This window comes from Anomalospiza imberbis, chromosome 13 (genome assembly GCF_031753505.1).
Source record: "Anomalospiza imberbis isolate Cuckoo-Finch-1a 21T00152 chromosome 13, ASM3175350v1, whole genome shotgun sequence".
NCBI classification, from domain to species: Eukaryota; Metazoa; Chordata; class Aves; order Passeriformes; family Viduidae; genus Anomalospiza; species Anomalospiza imberbis.
In genome coordinates, this window is record NC_089693.1 from 3,689,878 (window position 1) to 3,703,281 (window position 13,404).

A 13,404-nucleotide genomic window follows, 5' to 3' on the forward strand; every position below is an offset into this window, starting at 1 on the left:
GCTCCTGTCACTGCACATCCCAGCAAGGAGGAGGTGGTGAGGGATGGGGAGACAGGAAAATGCTGCTCTGGGAGGCTCAGGGTGTGATGGATGAGGCTCTGCTGTGGCTGCCTGCAATACTCTCCTTTTCATCCACCTCACACCATATGCTCTTGGCAAAATAGCTGTGATATAAAGGAATCACTTCACTTCCATTGAAATGCAGCTGCGTTAGACTACTCAGCTGTAATCAATGGAAGAAAAATACCCGGTGCCTTTTAAGCTGTAAGGGGAATTTACAGAGGCATAATGAAATTATTCAGTGTGAATTCAGCTGGGCTGTGAGTATGGGCAAAACCTCCTCCTTCCAAATCAAGAAGCAAAACTTTATCCAGAAGTTACTTTGGTTTTCTGTGATCACCAGAAGGAAAATGACACCTAAAGGTCACGGATATTTCTGAGCTGATATGACTAGGTCTGACTCAGACCAGTGGAAATTACAGGATATTGTCTTGGAGGGCTCTTGTGAGTTAATATAAAGTTTCCTGGAATGATTTACAAATCTGTATTGCACAAAGGGATACAATGAAGGGAAATGGGGAAACTCAGGTTACACAAAGCACTGCAGAACATTTGTGAAAGTCATTTTCTAACAGTCATGAGTAAAGAGTGGATGTCTAAGAGTTTCTGGCATTTTGTACACTGCTAAGTACTTATTTACTTTAATGTGTAACATTTCATTACTAAAATAAGTAGTTTCACCTCTCAAGTATGTTTTGTTTTGTTCTGTTTTTTTTTAAAGGAGCTTTCTTGAGTGTGTTTCCTACTGAACCAGCTTGTGCTTCATAGTCAGGCTGGTGCATTCTTTTAGAAAAGAGGCTTGGATTAGAACTGCAGGCTCGCCTTGAAAATAAGTTGACCTTCAAACACTTGTTTGGGTAAGGCATGGAATAGCTGAGGAGGTAATGGAGGGCTGGAAGGAAAGCTGGGTTGGTAGAATCTTCAAGGGACAATCGAGTAATGATCCTAACATCTGGCTTGCCCCTCTAATGCAAACAGCATGACAATAAAACCTGCCATGAGGTTTTTACAATGGAATATCCAGGAAGATCATCAGACAGGTGACTTCAATGGATCTCTGATGGGTTATGCCAGCTGGGGAGCTCCTCTCCCTTGCAGCACAGGGAGGGGTTTGTGAAGGGAATGTGCAGGTGTGGAGGGTGGGCAGCAATCCCAGCCAGAGGGACCAGCAGTGGGAAATGAGTTTATCTCTGTGTCATGGGAAAGGAAGGGAGCAGGGGTTGCTTCTGTCCAGGACCAAAACATGAGGAGTACAGAGGACATCTGAAGAGACAATTCTTGGTTCAGAGTGAATGTGAATGGCAGCTGAGAGCCCAGAGGCTGGCAATGATGGGGTAGGATGCCATGGTGGGGCAGGGCTGGCAGGTAACATAAAGCTGCACTTTTCCCCCAGCATGTCTGCAATTATTTTGTTTTCCTTCCCACGTGAGGCCCCTGAGCTGAGCTCAGGGTCTGGCCCCCGAAAACTGCTGTTAGGCTGCTACCAGTGAGGTTTCACTGGGAGGAACCGGGCTTGCAGAGTTTCCTGCGGCTGAAACGGCCTCAAAGGCTCTGCTACCTCCTGTGGATTTGGGAAGGTGTATCCCAGCTGTTCACTCGATCTCTGCAGAAGACTTGTGTGTGTTTTCTTCTCCTTTTCTAATCACTCAAATTCAAATAGCAGTCAGATAATAGCTGTAAAATATTAACCTGTTATACAACACATTGTGTGGCAGACAGTCCTGGTATGAAGGGAATTTCTTCAGTGTTACACGCTGGTGAGAAATGCCAGGCTTACAATTAGGAGGAAAAAAAGACTGAAAGAATGGAGTAACACAGCTGGATATTCCCCTTCTCATTTAGAAGTAGGCAGTTAGCATTGGACTATTCGGGATTCTGGCATTACTATAGAAAAGCCCTAATTAATATGCATGAAAGTTTTTTCATGGGTTTGTGGTGACAAATTTATATAAGTTTATCTAGAAGATTTCTAAAACTAATAGCATTTGTCGTATGAATATTATACAATTAATGTCTAGCTGAAATACCAGCAGTCTACTATTAATTTTAACATAAGAATGGAAATGTTAACATTATCTGAATTCCAATTAGTGTGGGAAGGAGCAAAATACCACTAATGGGGAAAAAACCTGGTCTCTACTATTCCCTTCTGTCCTGTGCTCACTGCTCAGGTGCTGGGACATGTCTGCTGCTGGGGAGCTGTTTCAAGGCACTGGGAACTTAAAATGAAAAAGATCTTCTGAGCAAGATGCTCTCAATTTGAAAATGTGATGACATTTGGTGTACCACAGACTTAATTTGTGTTAGCCCTGCATATGTGACAGTTTATTACCAGCACCCAAATTTTCCGAAGTGGCAATGCATTGTACAAACACTGTTCCTGTCATTTTCCACTGCTGTTCACACACCTCTTACTGATGGGAAATAAGGGATGCATTGCAGTCACAGTGCTGCTTCTTGCTCAGTCATCCTTCCAAAAAAAAAAAAAAATCTGGGAAAAAGAGTAATTTAACCCCTACTTTTCCTAAGTGCAGGAGCATCCCATAAAACCACACAGGCAATGCAAGCCGAGCTTGATCCTACCCACCAACAGTGACCTCAGAAACCTTCTCCAGCTGATTTTTGGAGGGATTACTCGGTTTTGGGTGTTTCTAGATTGGTTTAGGGTTTTGGTTTCTCTTTTTTTTTGGTGAGTCCTTCCACAGGAATGGAATAGCAGGAAAATATTTCAGGCACACCAGCCTGTGATCAGCTGCTAAGGCTTGTGTAGTGCCAGGAGGCTGCTCTAGGCACGATGCTCCTGTGACTCCTATAGAGAGGCAGAGGAAAGTAAAGCCCAAAGGCAAGGCAGTTTTTAACCTTCATTTCCAGCTATTTTCAGAGAGCAGATGGGAAGATGGAGGCAAGTTCTGCTCTCTGGACCCTCACAAGAATCTGGAGGCTGCAGAAGTGCCAAATGCCAGAGCTGAGAAGATCATCATCCATGTTAAGTTGAGTGGGGAGAGGGTTGTAATATAGCTCAAATCTTGATTATTCCCTTGCAGGAACAAGGACAAGCTGATTTTGAGGAGTGGTCTCATTGGGACAGGTGGAAAATAAGTTCTCAAAATGTTGATTTGATCTGGGCTATTGGGTACACACTGTGGGATGTGCCACTATGGAGGTGGCCTTGAGTCCTGACTTGGGGTTAAAGTGTGGAGGAGAGCTTGTTCTTAGATAAAAAAACCTGGATGGGTGCCATGAGCAAAGAAGACTTATTCTCCCTTTGAAAATGTCTCTGCTGCTGCAATGTAGGTCATCCCTAGCAGCAAATAAGCCAAATTCCCATCTTTGGCTACACCTGCACCACTGCAGAATGCTCCCCCTCAGCCTCACTGACAGCACTGCAATCCCAAGCAGCACTGCCCAGCTCCCACTGGAGAGGATGACACTGATCCTGGGGACTGGGGGTGCTGGAAATCTCCCCCTGCTGTGCCAGAATTCAGGAGCAGCAGCACTGCTCATTATCTGATATTAATAGTGTGATCTGAAGAGGCCACTGCCGCATTTGGGCTCTGAAGTTATACAGCACCATAAGCTGCTAAACACATAAAAACACATAAAAACCTCATATTACCCTCAAAGACCTTGATTGTCTTCAGTTTACTGTGCCTGCTCCACAGTGCTGGGCTTTACAAGGGACAGAATTACAGCACATGGGATAAAATTCCTGTACCATCACCACAGCCAGAGTGGCTTGTGGGGACATGTGGAGAAACCAGGAGGTTTCAGTGTTTAAATGCCAGGACCTGGGATCCAGGAGGAAAAGAAGTGACTGTACAGACCTGTTCTTGTTCTTCAGGAGCAATGACACCCCCCAGCCCCAAAAGCTGATATTCTTCAAAGCCTTTTCCTGAGGTGTTTCAGACTTGGTAAAATCAGAAGATGCTTTTCACAGTAATTTATGAAATACTTTTCTCCCCATTTCAGGCTCTGCACATATATTTCTAGTGAGGAAATTCTTTGGTTTGAACTGATGCAGGATGGTGTTTAGGACCAGCAGAAAGTTTGAAATGCTGCTTTACAGACCACATCTTCCACCATTGCCTGCTCAATCTTCTAACTCAGGAATCTCACAGTTTTTTCCCCTGGGAACTTTGTTCATGGTTCCTCTGGGTTTGTTGAAGAAGTTGATATTTCTTTAATACATTTTATGAGTTATATGGTGTTTGAGGTGCATGAAGCACCAAGTGGCACCGCTGAATTACAATCCTGCCCTCTGGCTCCTTGGAGGAAGGGGCTTTGTAAAAATCCTTCCTCCTGCTCTCCAAACCTTTGCCTTGATTTCCCCTCAACACACTGGACAGGGGTGCAACTTCTATACATTTCTTCATAGCCCTTGAGACTACAGAGCTAATGTGTTACGCCAGAAATCTGTTCTGAGGGGTCTACCTATAAATATAATAACAATATAAACGATAATCTGGATTAAAAGCAATTTAGAAGATCCCACAATTATGGCTTGGTTTTTTTGATTGGGGAGCAAGAGCTGCTACTGTGAGTATTTGAAGTGAAGGAAAAGCCACCACCTAGAAAGAAAAATGAGGGAGAAAATACCTTGACTCTCCCTAGCACCCCTGCCACGCATCTCTCTCTGATGGAACTGCCCTGCTGCCTCCTCAGGAAAATTCCTGCAGGTTTGCATGTTGGAAAGTGAAAATAACATTTCATAAATGTCCACGGGCAGATTTCTGCCAACTAGAAGCCTACAAGAGGATTTTTCAAAGGCATGTTTGACAGTGAGTGTGGTGGGACTAAATGAGGGGAGGAACATTTTGACAACTCCACTCGAGCAGGTGAGGACGTGGCCTCGTCTCGGTTATTTCTATCTGGATTGAGAAGGTGGGGAAAGTAGCCAGGCATCCTCCTATCTCACTCAGCAGTTTATCTTGAATTTACATAAACTAATCTATGCCAAACTCCTGTGAGAACAGCCCTGCCTGATAAGAACCTGCCCCTACGATGATGGACATCCCCCTGAAAAATCTGCTCTCACCAGATTTCGCTGACGAATCGGAATCTCATGCCTTAACCCACACATAATTTTGCCTGGAGATTATAATGCTATTTTAATTTTTCTACACTTGCTGTTGCAAATACTACAAAATGCAAATCCTCTGGTATGAAGATACAGTTATGTAAGACCTCATTCAAAGGGTCTTATTTAAGAATGTACTTAAGCATATGTTCAGTTTCAGCGACACATCCCAAAATGTGAGGGTCTTAAAAATCCACCTGAGAGCTTTCCCTCCTCTTTCAGGGATTTAAATAAAACGTTATCTGATGCTATTTTCTTCTGTAGGATGACTTAGCAGAAAGAACACTTCTTCAGACAAAATCATGCTCCTTTTCAGGAGAGATTCTTTCTGAAATTATTTGCATTTGAAGGTTTTTACAGTGATGTTTAAAAATCGTTGCATAAGAAATACTGTGTCATGAAGAAAAAAAAAAGAGAAAATGAATTCTGCCTTTTAAGCCTCAGTTAAAAAAGAAAAGGGATATCTTGGACAGACCTTCTTTAGACAAGGGGAAGTGTGAGTTCCAGAGAACGTGTCAGATGTTCACACTGGGGCACAATGGCAAAAGCAGCTCTGCAAGACTGGCAGGTATTTTTTTCTCTACAGTCTGTTGAAAAGACAGACTGATTCCTTTCCTAGGGACAGCAGAGAAGTGTATTAAGCTTTGGTTCATTCCCAGCATCCAGTGAAGAGAGTTTTTGGGAAAGGTGCCATATACTATGGACCAAGTTCAGCTCCAGCCTAAGCCGACAGAATTCCCACTGAAATCAATGGGAGTTGCACCTGCTGACTTTGGAGTTGAATATGGCCCAATATGTGGATACTATAAGGGTTCTGTTTCCAAAGTTTCTTCTGGCTTGTTTTGTGGGAATGCAGACCTGGCGCCAGGAATGTCAGAAGACCAATAAATTCACTATGGGAACTTCCAGACAAATGACAACTCTCCTGCACAAAACAAGTCCAGAAGCTCACACGACGCTGAAGGACAAATTGTCAGTGTTCCCCCAGTTCATTTGCATGAATACCAGTTCCAGAAATGCTGTGAGAGAAGAAAATGGGGAGTGTGTGGCTGGGAGAGATACGAGGGGAAATGCTTTGATTGGTTCATCCAAATTATTTGGATAAATATTTAAATTATCCCAAATGCTTGTTAACTTGCAGGAAAAGTGGTCCTAAGTCACTAAAGAGGGTATATTGTATTTATACAAACTATTTGATGGTTGGTCTCAAGAGCTGCTGTTCTACATCTTCCCAGTTTGGATGGAATTTAAGCTGTGACTGTCTCCAGGGGCAGAATAAAAGTCCAGACAGGCTAGAGGAGTCCATCCAGAAAAAAAAGCAGTAGCTTGAATGCATCCACGTGGCACTGAATACAGAGGAGTTAACAAAGGCATTATGTAAAGGAGCCAGTTTGTCTCTGTTGGGGTTATAATTGGCTGGTAACCGGGATTTAAACAAGTGAGATTCAAAGTCCATTTTTTGAGTAATTGCTATATAATGGCACCAGTCTCCTCGGAAAGCACACGTGTTCTTGGCAAGTGGTTTGGAGGTAGTGGAAGCACAGGAAGAGAAAGTTAAGAGCACAACACAAGAAATAATTTTGGAGGCCCTGCATTACAAAACTAGTCAGTTTTAATTCTTTCAAAATTCTAAATAAATCCAGCATTAGATCCACAGCCTGTATTCTGATTTAACCTAAAGTTTGAAAGCATTTGAAGCTCATATTTCTAGTTAATTTCTCTGATACACAAACCAAGAACCTTCTATATTTGACTAATTTATTTAAATGCAGTAGTTTTCTAAACAAGGTGTGGAGAAGGAGACACTTCATTTCAGGGGCATTGTGCTCACTCTGAACACTCCCACGTGGAAAAAGGGCAAGGACAGAGGAAGGGGTTAAAGGCAGTGAGTGCCCTGGGTGCTGATGTGATGCAAACCCATCTTTCAAAGGAATATTGTAACTTCTTGTAGTTGGCTTGTCCTGGAAAAAAACTGTTTTAATATTTCTTTTCCAAGCTGCTTATGATTAACAACTTTCTTTCCATGCCCTCCATCTCTAGCCCAATATTCCTTCTACCACTAAACCCATATGAGTCATCCCTTTTAAAATCCACGGTGGTCACACAGAGCACTCACACACACACACAGAGCAAATTAGGGGAAAATTGATGTCAAGACCTATCGAGTATGAAGGGCCTTTTAAAACCAGCCTTCAGAATGTGCTAATATTTACACATTCCCAAACCACCTGGAAATATGTTCCAACAGCCTTAAAGCATTTGCAATATGATTTAGATGTATATGCAGCCATTCAGGGTTGCACATTAATTTACCCTAAAATCCAATTTGATCCAATCCATAATTTGATGTCTTTGAAAAAATACCTGCCCAGCCCTGGAATTTAGAGGAAGTAAAAAATCTTATTTCAGCCAAGAAGGAGTCAGGGTTTTTTTTCTCGAACAATTTTCAGAAACTTTTTTTTTTTCTTTTTATGCTGAAGATAAAATTTATTAGTCTTAAGGCTGTGCTTTTCCATAATCTTTTTGAATAAACATTTTATTTCTTCTTGTAAATATAAGATAGTTTGGAGTTCCTTAGGTTTGAAGGAATTTTGATGATAGCATGTAATTGAAGTGATGGAAATGTGGTTAAATAAAAGCATGTATTTTTGTATATATTGTGCTTTTATAATGTTTAGGTCCTTTTATTCTGTATAGAACTCTATCAAATATTTGATATAAATGAATACCTACAGCCTATAATGCCATTGTTTAGTCCTATTTAATCCTCTGTTTACTTTATTTTGGGTTCCATTTCTATGTTCTGCAAAACTGGAACAAATAATCTTAACTTTCATATATTCAGCTCCATCTTGACTCAACTGCAAATGTAGAGATAAACAAGAATTTTATTTTGAAATCTGTCATAAATAAATTATTGTATATGTAAGGACTTTAAAAAAAAACAACATCCCCCCCCCCCCCCCAAAAATAGAACATTTTGGGCTCTTCTAATTCTCCTGCAGGTAACAGGGGTGAGCTTAAAGTCACTGGAGTCAATTCTGTACCTGTGTTTCTTTCTTCACAGCAGCCGTAACTATTCTCCTTACAAATGAACTGTGACATTTAATTGCCTATAAACACATTATAAGATCTAGTGATGATGTTACTAATCAATTGGAAAATGCAGCAAGTTTCTTCCAGGTATTGATACGAGCACGTCCCTCAGAGCATCACATCTTCCCTGGGCCTGCTTCACAGAATCCTGGAATGGTTTGGGTTGGAAGGGGCTTTAAACATCATCTCTTTCCAGCCCCTTTGCCAGGGGCTGCGACACATTCTGCTAGACCAGGTTGCTTCATGCTCCATAGGACTCATGTACGTTCATATTTAAGTTTAATATGTGAAAACCCAAAGTGGTCAATGCAAATATCACATAATACAGTAGGGACAGACCCTTGCTGCACAGTACATGGGGTAAAAATCAGATCCCTCTCCTTGTTAGCTGGTGAAATCCCTGCTGGTGACGTTGAAGTTCAAATACATGTTGCTTTGAAAGAGTTAATAATACAAGATTAATAGCTGTTATAAGCATGTTGCAGACATCGGGAGTTTGTGCTATAAAATGTAATAAGCACATCAACAGATGGCCTGGTGGATGCTCATAAGCCACGGTTACAAGCACACAATTGACCTGTTGGACTCTGCACCAGTCTCCACAACTGACTGGCCACATCTTCCAACACCTCCCAGCCACTCATTAACTCTTTGTAAACTATTTACACACACGCCATTAATATGCAGCATGATCACCTCAACACGGCCTGCAACAGCAGCAGGATAGAGCCCTAATTAACTGCAACAGTTTATTAATTCCATCCATTAACGGGAGGCAGGTTCTGACAGCCGGAGTGGGGAACCAACAGGTGCTGGAAGCAGCTGGTTCCCTGCACCTCTGGCTCACTCTGCTCACCTTTGAGGTGCCTTTTGTCACTAATTTCTCACACCCAGAAGCACAAGAGGGGACACAGGCACGGGGTCCGGTAGGGAAGGGGTTTGACTGCTGCTGTGCCGTGCCACAAGGGCTCGGCGTGGCTGCAGAGTGCATCGACAGCCCTTTAAAACCCTGTCAAAAAGGCACAAACATCAGCATAATTTATCAGTGGCTATTTTAGGCAGGTGCACGGGAACTCTAAATATATGGCATTCACCGCTTGCTGCAGTTGCTATGGATATGATATCTCAGGCCTGTAACTAGGGTTATAAATGCTGTTGTGTGCTTATTATTGTTGTTGTTATTAAAACATGAATTTTATAGTTATTCCTACTCAGCTGCTGCCCTTAAATCATCCATGTAACTGCATATCCCTGGTTTGAAGGAGGGATGTGTATGGGAAAGAGGTAATAAACAGTACCCTTTCTTCCTTCTGCTTTTTCTTTGCTCCAGAAGGGAACAATCTTCAGCTCCTGCTTGCAGTAGTTTTAGGGCCAGGAGAAATAGAAATCACTCAGTGTCAAAGAAATATCCTTCATTTGGGTCTATCTGATTAGCTCACTGGTAGTTAAATCTTTCACACATCAAACGTGTCCAGTTGTTGGGGTTTTTTTTTCCTTGTCTTTGTCCTAAGAGGTTGTTCTCCTGCAGCTGCAGGATTCTGCACAGCCCTCTCAATGTTACAGTGAGATGTTCACTTCTACCCTATTCCTGCAGATCTGGGAAAGAGAAGATGGTCAGAGGCCAGAGAGGCTCTACAGACACAGGAGTTAATAATGTCAACCTGCCCACCCAGCATCTATCTGAGGTGTGCTGTGCTCCTGTCCCCTAGCAGGGAGGAGACCGAGCATCCTCCTGCAGTCAGGTGCCCGTGAAGGTCATTGGTACAGGGTGTGATTCAATACAGAGCAAAAACTGGCAAAAAGTGAAAAACCTGGTAGAAAGGGGCAACCCACATTTTGCCTGGCTTGTTATGAGTCCATAAAATGCTGTTTATAAGGGGAGATCTGGAGGGGGGAAAAGAGTGAATTCCAAGGATTTCTGTTTGTCTTTCAGATGTACAAAACACACTCCCTGGGCTGTGTAAAAGATGTATCACTCACCCAGGCACAATTCCCACCTGGAACTCTTACCTGCCCACACCTCCCAACAACGAGAATGTTCAGCCTGAAGCAGAGGCTGAACAAGGCGAGCTGGCAGCACCAGCAGCTCCTGGAGCAGACGAGGTGGCTGCAGTGGGTGCTCTCCACTGCTGGCCCATGGCAAGGGCCATGCCAGGAGCTGCAGAGACCTTCCAAAAAGCAGCCCCTGGAGCAGACACAGGCAGTGCTCCGTGATGGCTGACCTTCATCCCGGGGAGCTGACACGACTGGAGAAGGCAGGAGAATAAATTTCAGCAGCTCCCTTCTGCCGGTAACACAAAATGTTCAGATGCATAAAGGTTATGACAAGCAAGCGTCTGGTAAAGAGGTCAGGCTGCCCTGAATGTGCTGCAGAAGCCAAAATAAAGTCTAGTCAAGCCTATACGGAGTCCGAGCACCGAGGCAGGGGAATGAGTGAGGCCTCTTCCTCCCCAGTGGTGGCCCCAGAAAGCAGTGGTGAGGCTGCTGTTAAAACAAAAGTATGGCTGAGTATGAGGATATTTGCCTTGGGCAGATATATGTTTTGAGAGACTGGGGTCAGTGGCTGTTTTAACCACGTTGTTTCATCCCCACTGCCACATTTCCTGAGTTTTCCACTTTAGTGGCATTTTAAACAGGACACAGGTATGCTGGTGGTATTCAGCATCACGCTCTAGAGGGTAAAATGTGTGCGTGTAACCAGGTGTTTCTTTCTGTCCATCTATCTCAGGGACCACAAACCAGCAGTGGACAAAGGGGGAGCACAAAGCCTAGTGCAAACATAGAGGAGGAATGATTGTAGAACCAACAGGACAGAGAAGAGGAGCCACCATTTTATGATTTCATCACGAAGCACATTGTTATGAAAATTAATTTGTCCAAATTATAACTTTAATTTTGCACATGGTACGGGGACAGTGTGCTTGAGGTTTTCATTGTCAAGGATATAACCATGGTGTGGTTGTACATGTTGAAAAATCCTGATTTAAATATCTCCACTGAAAAGAACAGGAGCCCTCCTGGAGAAAGATGCCAACATAGAGGAGCCAGATCTGATTGAAAGGGTGCACTAAAGCTGAGCACGTGCAAGTGCCTGGCTGGCACTGGAAGCTGCTGAACATGGCAGAAAAGCATGAGGAAAGCTGAACATTGCGCACAGCTCTCCTCTAAAGAGGTTAAGAGAACAGAGCTATGGGCACCTGGGCATTCACAGAAAAAGGGATTCCTCCCTCATACTTCCACAGAATAAAAGTAAAGACATCCTGTCAGAATCCAGCCAGATAACTACAAATTATGGATTTCACATCAGCAGCTCAGGAGGATGGAGAGCATGGCAAATGCCTCCTGTTCAATAATGTGCTGTTATTACCATATTTAAAAAAAATTTTTTAAAGAATCCAACAGATTCCAGAAACAAACTACATTACAACACCTATAGGGTTGTGTTTATATGAGACTGGAAGCTCCCTGGGGGCACAGCACATCTTTCTGCTCTCTGCCTGTATATCACCCAGTACAACGGGCTTGTCCATGACTTACCCTATTCGCCAAAGTAATGAAAGAAAGGCTTTTTGACAAAAATAAAGGTTCTTTATGACAGCAGAATGATGAAGGATAGACATGCAGTTCCCACTTCAGCTCTGCCTTTGCACAACAATACATGAATTGGCAAATAAGAGGTTACAATTTATGCTGCATCAATGCCATGACATGCACAGAAAGGACACTTGTTCTGCTCAGAACTGGCGCCCGTAGCAGCCACAGCTGTACCCAGCAACAGTAAAAATTTATGGCACATGAAGATCTCTCTGGTTCAATCTGAGGCCATGAGAGCCTGGGTGTGGTTGATAAAATCAACCAACCACACATGAGGCAGTCCAGGATGGTTTCAGGTGAAAATGCCTGATTTTCCTACAGGGAATCTCAGGAGGGTTGTGCTACCACCCAAATGCACATAGTTTTGAGTTTTTCTTGAATTATTGACAGAGTCCTGCATAGGTGTTCTCGTGTGGCAATCCTGGCCCTGTTGTACTCAATGATGTTCTTCCCTTCAATTTCTGTGACACAGAATTGAACATTTCCATCTTTCCTAAGGGGTACGAGAGCCAATGAGTAACTCAGACAACAGGACCATTCTCACAAGGCAAACAGTAGAAGAATGGATGGAAAAACTACAAGAAGAAAAGCATGTACAGTACAAGGTTTTTGGAAATGATGGGGTAGCATCAATGAAGGATATCTTAATACAAGATGCTCAAGAAGAATTTAAATGTAAAACCTTAATTTTGACATTTGCATTAATAATATGGCATTTGCGAATTTCTTAATGTACTTATTAAAAAAAAAACCAACCACCTAGAATATAGCTAATGCTCGCAGATGTCTGCTTTCTTATACTTCAGCATCATTTTGCTATCTCCCCATGCCAAAGTATTGCAACAAATCTGTGATTACTCAGGACACCCATATGCCGCGCAGCATGGCTACTACGAGCTCCGGCGAAACAGCGGGAACACGGCCCACGTCTTCCGATTCCGAAAAGCCCAAACCTTTTCTGCTTCAACTCATGCCGTGTCCCCACCATTTGGGGCCCGGGTGCCCAATGTCATTGAGGGATACGAGCGAACAGCTGAGGAACGGAGTGACAATGTTGGAGCGTTGGATGGGGACAGTGAGCGCGCGAGGGGAGGATGGTGAGTGTGAATGGGGACATGTTCCACCCTGGTTTGTCCCCTGCATTGGGCCAAGCCTTGGCATCCCTGTCCCTTGCTCCTGACCTGCATCCCTGGGAGCAGCGCTCCGGGGTCAGCCCTTGGCCCTGCTCTCAGTATGAAACTGAGGAGCAGCTTCCACTAAATGCCATACATAAATAAGCATGCCATGTAAAAATCGCAGCTATGGATTTTTCCTTCCTCCTAACCCCATCCCTGCCTTTTTTATATGTTTAATTACATTAAATTAATTAATTTATTTATTTGTCAGGAACACAGCAGTGTTTCCACTGGCAGGGCTCGCTCGTGGGCTCTCCTGCCACCCCGCAGGATGCTCGCTGCACATCCTCCAGGTCTCCTTCTGCCGTTTCCCCGTTAGGGAAGGCCGGGGCAGAGGCAGGAGCAGCGGCGGCCCCGCAGCATCCCGAGGTGCAGCATCTTCCCGGTCCCGCTCCGCTCCGG

General features: G+C 43.6%; 1 long non-coding RNA gene across 2 annotated transcripts; it reads left to right on the plus strand.

Moving 5' to 3' along the window:
• Positions 1-226: 226 nt before the first annotated feature.
• LOC137481746 (uncharacterized) lies at positions 227-3,795 on the plus strand. Of its 2 annotated transcripts, none has more exons than XR_011003639.1 (3): positions 227-504; positions 782-1,425; positions 2,932-3,795. It is a non-coding gene; the product is annotated as an uncharacterized lncRNA (long non-coding RNA). The 2 variants fall into 2 exon arrangements; XR_011003640.1 differs by having other exon boundaries at positions 243-320.
• Positions 3,796-13,404: the final 9,609 nt, after the last annotated feature.